The sequence below is a fragment of the Crocuta crocuta genome, unplaced genomic scaffold (assembly GCF_008692635.1).
Source record: "Crocuta crocuta isolate KB4526 unplaced genomic scaffold, BGI_CrCroc_1.0 scaffold1016, whole genome shotgun sequence".
NCBI lineage: Eukaryota > Metazoa > Chordata > Mammalia > Carnivora > Hyaenidae > Crocuta > Crocuta crocuta.
In genome coordinates, this window is record NW_027533328.1 from 1,380,357 (window position 1) to 1,387,333 (window position 6,977).

General features: G+C 35.1%; 1 pseudogene; it reads left to right on the top strand.

Moving 5' to 3' along the window:
- The first annotated feature begins 2,517 nt into the window (after positions 1 to 2,517).
- LOC144218290 (large ribosomal subunit protein uL24 pseudogene) lies at positions 2,518 to 2,961 on the top strand (annotated as a pseudogene).
- Positions 2,962 to 6,977: the final 4,016 nt, after the last annotated feature.

The following is a 6,977-nucleotide window of genomic DNA, read 5'->3' on the forward strand; positions in this document are numbered from 1 at the left end:
CTGGACTCCTTATCTTACATCACTCAAAGAATTAATCCAAAATTGATTAAACATTTAACCATAAAATCTGAAACCATACAATTCTTAGAAATTTAAGAAACACGGGGAAAATTTTCCTTTACATTGGTCTTGCTAATGATTTTTTTTTCACATGACACCAAAAAACAAGCAACAGAAGCAAAAATCAATAAACAGGACACATCAAACTAAAATACTTCTACAAAGCAAAAGAAGCAATCAACAAAATAAAAAGGAACCTACGAAATAGGAAAAATATTTGCAAATCACATATCTGATAAAGGGTTAATATCCAAAATATATAATGAATTCATACAAATCAACCACCACCACAACAAAAACTAACATTCTGATTAAAAACTGGACAGAGGAACTGAAAAGACATTTTCTCAAAACAGACATACAAATGGGCAACAACACAGTGAAAAGATGCTCAATGACTAATGATCAGAGAAATGCAAATCAAAACCACGATGAGACATCACCTCACACCAACTGAGATGGCTATCATTAAAAAGGTAAGATATAATAAATACTAGTGAGGATGTGGGGAAAAGGAAACCCTTCGTGTATACTATGGGAAGGACAGTGACCAAGTAGAATACTTTCAGCAAAAGTGACCTCGATTGTTGGAAATCATGTCTAGTTTAGAAAATTTGAAGAAACAGGTTATATTTAGTCTGAAAAGAAGACCTAGAAGGAAACTTGGTCATTGCATTGATACCATTTAAGATGTTCTACATGAATAAAAGCCTAGGTTTATTCTGTGTTGCTTCAGAGGGTAACAGATGAACTTTTAATATCAATGTTCAATTACATTTTAGATGAAGGAGAAAATAGCCTATTATCTACGATTTAATTAGGTCATTTGACAGCCTGGAAACTGAACAGAGAACAGTGAGAAATGTTATACGGAAGGCATAAGAAGTAAAGGCATAAGAAAAGATAGTCATTAGTCAATAAATTTGAGTCAATATTCCAGGAAATATCAAGCACCAATAATGGAAGATCATATAATTTTTCTAGCTTTGCCCTCTGATTTACTACTGCTGCTCTCAGGCAGGCTTAATCCCTCTCCACAGTCCTTCAAAATAAATGAGATTTAAGAACTCAGTAGAGAACAACAGGAAAACAACAAAGGCCTGCAATCAAAAGGGCACATGCCCCATCAGTTGCTCATTCTCTTTGAATGGCTCAGAAGCACAGTTCACATATGAAACCATATTTTAGGAATTCCTGAGACTTACCTCACTTCCACAGGGAATGCAATTGTCAGTGTTTCCTAAAGGATTTTTTAAGGTAAAATTTGAAAAGGGGCTGGTTGAAATCAATCTTGGTATAAGGAAAAATACATATGACAAATAATATTAACATTAATATCTTGTACAAAATATAATAAAAACTACTGTTCTTCAGTTACAATCATCTGAAATTTACTTCAGTTGTAAAAAGTCCAATATTTTAGAAACAAAAGAATGAGTTTAGATAAGTAGTTTATAATGAAAAAGATATACACAAGAAACTACCTAAAAAGGAAGTGAAAAATACAGTGTTAGCATAGCCTCATTTAATCAAGGTTTCACAGGTGAAGTATCCTGAAAAGAAGATTAAAAAAAATAGTAAATTAGTCATGCAAATGTAGAAAATTATTAATAAAATATATCTTAGCATATACATATACAAATATAACATATCAAGGTAACTTAGGTAGCCTCCCTCTAGCACTTAAACAGATCAATAAATATATTACATATCAATCTTTCTCTCTGTTTTTCTCTCCATCTCTTTCTCTCTCCCTCCCTCTCTCTAAGTAATACAATTCACGCTTTTTGTTACTGAGAATTTTTTAATGTTTATTTGTCATTTTTGAGAGCGAGAGAGTGCTTGCCTGTCAGAGAGGGGCAGAGAAAGAGGAGGACAGAGGACCCAAAGTGAGCTCTGTGCCTACAGCAGCACAGATGCTCGCCGGTGCCCAGGCTTGAACACATAATCCTCACTGTGAGATCATGACCTGAGCCCAAGACAAAGTTTCAACAGACTGAACAACTAAGGTGCTCCTGTTGAGAGTTTTTAAAAACCACTATTTCTGTGTTTAATATCTGTCCTTCCAGTTTTTTCATAAAAAATTTCTCTAATTAAATCAATATGCTTGTGTACGGCTGCTATTTTCTCATTAAACATTACTTGCTGTTATAAGAAATATGGATTACAACAAACATAAAAAATGCTCAATATAATTAGTTATTAACACTCACTAGTAAGGCTAAAATTAAAAAGACTGACCATATCAAGTATTGGAGAAAATGTAGAACAAAAATTGTAGTACTTTGAAAAGTTGAACAAAATTAAATAATCCCTTAGAGACCAAGCCAAAAAAAGAAAGAAAGAAAGAAAAAAGAAACAGAGAAAAAGGAAAATAGGAAATGTAAGAAAGGATAGATATTACCATAGATCTCACAGACATTAAAACAATAAAGTGAGCTCTTTCCTTTTGCAGCCATGGCTGAAGTGCCAGCAGCCAAAATAAAGTTCAATCTCTTTGTGACTTCTGATCTGAGCAAGAACTGTAATAGCCATTTACATGCACCTGCTCATATTTGCAGGAACATTATGTTTTCTCCTCTCTGCAAAGGCCTGATACAGAAGTACAATGTTCTACCCACCCCCATCTGAAAGGATGATGATATACAAAGTTGTGTGAAGACACACAAAATGGCAATTAGTCCAGGTTTACAGGTAGAAATACATCATCTTCATTAAATAAGTACAGCAAGAAACAATTGATGGAACAACTGTCCATGTGGACATTCACCCTAGCAAGGTGGTTATCACTATACTAACACTGAACACAAAAAGATCCTTGAACTTAAAGGCAAATCTCACTAGGTGGGAAGAGAAAAGGGCAAATATAAGGAAGCAACAATTAAGACGATGCAGGAATAAAGTCATCTTATATATCACTTTAAATTTAAAAAATTGTTAAGGTGAAGAAAAGGTAATGTGAAAAATGTTGTGAATACCTTTTTGCAAATAAGTTCAATAACTTGAATAAAATATACAATCCCTACAAACACAGCTTACCAAAATTAGAAAAGTAGACATCTGAATAGCTATATATTTTTTATTTTTTTGTTTTTATTTTTATTTCTTTTTTTTACAAATAGTTTATTGTCAAATTAGTTTCCACATAACACTGAGTGCTCATCCCCATGAGTGCCCTCCTTCATGCCCATCCCCCCTCCCCCCCATATCCGTCAGTCCTCAGTTTTTGTCAGCATTCAACAGTCTCTCATGGTTTGCCTCTCTCCCTTTCCCCCATTTCAGCCCTTCTTCTCCCCCTTGTNATGTTTTATCTATTTTTGAGAGAAAGAGAGAGAGAGAGAGACAGCCTGAGCAGAGGAGCGTCAGAGAGAGGGAGCCACTGAATCCGAAGACAGGCTCCAGACTCTGAGCTAGCTGTTAGCACCAAGCCTGACACGGGGCTCAAACCCATGAACCATGAGATCATGACCTGAACCAAAATCGGACGCTTAACCGACTGAGCCACCTTGGCACCCCAAACCCCTTCTCTTTTTAATCTTTACACAGATCTTTTATTTTTCCCATGGCATTTATACTTTATAAAAATTGTTTTAATGTTTATTTATTTTTGAGAGAGAGAGAAAGAGAGACAGAGGTATATATATATATATATATAGAAAGAGAGACAGACAGCTAACGGGCAGAGGAGGGACAAAGAGGGGGGGAGATACAGAATCCAAAATAGGCTTCAGGCTCTGAGCTTTCAGCACAGAGCCCGACATAGGGCTTGAATTCACCAACTGTGAGATCATGACCTGGGTCACCCAGGTGCCCCTACACTTTTTTTTTTTTTAATAGAATAAAGCTTCTAAAAGAGTCTTCATCCTTTCTGAGACTTGATCAGTGGAAATATAAAGTCCTAACTATATTCCAGGAAAATCTTGCTTTTAAAACCTTAGATTTTATGACAAAGTTGAGCACAGTAAGACCATAATCGTATATTAAATTCCCCTAGATTAGCTCTTGGGTTTGGAAAATAAGTATAGATCAGAAGTAATCTTATTGTCACTAATATTCATGTGGAAAGTTAGTAGAGTTTAGTCTGTTCTTGTGACCCTTGGCTTTATTATTTCACATGCTGCATATAAAAGCTAAAATGTCTCTCATAAAACAGAAAAACTAAAATTACAACATTAAAATATATATAGTTTCTTTTCCGGGTAGACTGCAAAATTTTGAAAACCAAAATGGCCTGGTAATTAATTCAAATATAAAATTAACCTAACTGAAAAAAATGTGTGGTTGGTCTAAATACAACAAATAAAACAAGCTATAATTTTTTATTAAATTTATTATTAAATTACTCCCATTGTTAAGTTGGCTGCTTTGCTATAAATAAATATAAATTAATGTCATTTTATGAAATATACTTGTTAAAATAATTAAATTTAAACATGTATATCATTATTAATTTGTAATACCTAATGTTAATATTAGCAAATAAGGATTATCTCTTGTTAAAGAAAAAAATGTTACTATCTATTTAACAAATTATTATAAGGATAAAAGAAATTGCAAGGAAATATTTTTTTAAATGTTTTTTATTTATTTCTAGGAGAGAGAGAGAGAGACAGCTTGAGCAGGGGAGGGTCAGAGAGAGGGAGTCACAGACTGAAACAGGCTCCAGGCTCTGAGCTGGCAGTCAGCACAGAGCCCAACGCGGGGCTCGAACCCACGAACCGCGAGATCATGACCTAAGCAAAAGTCGGACGCTTAACCGACTAAGCCACCCAGGCGCCCCTCAAGGAAATATTTATTATTTATCTTAAAGATACCATTAAATGCAAAAGCTTAAATTGATTGGAGAACTTCTGGTTCTGGAAAGAAGAAACAAGAACACTTTCCTCTATTTTTCCCACCAATACAACTAAAAATCCTGAATGTTACACACAAAACAACACATGAAGATTCTGAAAAGCGGAGAGAAGAAGCCAACTCATCTAGGGATCTTGAGAACAGAAAAATAATGCTATTGTGAGTTCCTTGGATATTCTTTTTTGTCTCATGTATCCCAGATATGGAGCTGAAGAAGCCAACAACCTGGAAATGGCAATGGACATATTAAAAAACAAAAAATTCAAATAACAGTCAGCTCTTTCTAGCCAAAGGACCAAGAAAGGGTCAACTTTTCAAGAAAGAAAATTTTTAGGTAATACACAATATACTCTGCTGAACACCATAAAAAACTATTGCCCCGTACCATCCATGCCAACAAAGCCCAACTAGGGAGCTTAGAATTCCATCCTCATAAGGGATGAGACACCTGGACACTCCCAACTCAGATGGTGTCAGAGAAAGGTCAGTAAGATTCTGGTTTTTTACCATTACTCAGCGGAAACAAGGACAGCCCCAATGTGGTATCAGTGAAGAATACATACTAACCCAGAAATCCCATTCCTTCTAAGTGGAAAGGAAAAACCTACCACCTGAAATACAGCAGAGGCCCAGCAGTGAATCTAGACATTTAGGTCTACCTGGAAATATCATGGTGATGTTTCCCTTCCTCCTGTTGAGCTTGCAAATAAGTAGCTAAAACAAAAACTTTGGGTAAGATCAAGTCTTACAATATCCATAATGTCCTGGTTTCAGAAAAAAAAAAAAACAAACCTGTTATATCAAGAAACAGGAAGATCTCGAATGCAAAAAGACTGTCGATAGATGCCATCACCAAAATGACAGTAATGGCAGATTTATGTGACAATGATTTTGAAGCAGTCACAATAAAAGTGCTTCCATGAGTAATTATGAACATCTTTGAAACAAATATAAATAAAAACAGAAAGCTACAGCAAAGAAATAAAAAGAAGTAATCAATAAATGAGAACATAGAAAAATAGATACTAATCAATGAGAGCAAATAAAATAAAAGCAAATGTAAAAATAAAACAGACTAGAAACCTATGTGATCATAAAAAAGTGCATAACATTCATGCCAATAACTAGTTGAAGAAAGAGAAAAAGATGGTGGGATTAAAAAAATAACTGTATTAAACAAATAATGTCTGAGAACTTCCTATTTTTGGCCAGAGACATAAAGCTACAGATTTGAGAAGCTAAGCAAGTTGATTACACTAGACAGCTTCCATCCTGGAAGGGGTAGCATTTTGTTCTTACTGGAGTAAACACTTACTCTTGATACAGATTTGCATTTCCTGCATGCAATGCTTCTACAAAACCTATGATCTATGGATTTATAGGATGTCTTATCCATTATTATGGTATTCCATCCAACATTGCTTCTAATCAAGAACCTGTTCATAGCAAATAAAGTACATCAATGGACTCATGCTCATGAAGTTAACTGGTCTTATCATGTTCCCCACCATCCTGAAGCAGCTGACTTGATACAGTTGTGGAATGGCCTTTTGAAGGTCCAATTACAGTGCCAGTTAGGTGGCAATATCTTTCAAGGTTGGGACAAGGTTCTCCAGGAGATGGTAAATGCTCTTAATAAGTTTCTAATAAATGGTACTCTTTCTCCAATATCCAAAATTAATGGGTCCCAGAATACAGGGGTAGAAATGGGAATGGCACCACTTGTATTAGCCTACGAAACCCCTATGAAAATTTTTTCTTCCTGTTCTCATGATTTTACATTCTGCTGACTTAGAGGTCTTAGTTCCAAATGTAGGTATACTTTTAGCAAGTGATAATAATAATTCCATTGAACAGGAAGTTAAGACTGCTACCTGGTCACTTTAGGTTCCTCATAATTCTGAATCAACAGGCAAAGAGAGTTAGTAAGCTGTCTGGGGTGTGTGATACTGAATAACGCTGGATAAAATGGATTGCAACTCCACAATGGAGATAAGGAAGAATAAATAGAGGTACAGGAGATCCCTTAGGCTGTCTCTTAGTATCACTATGCCCTGTGATTA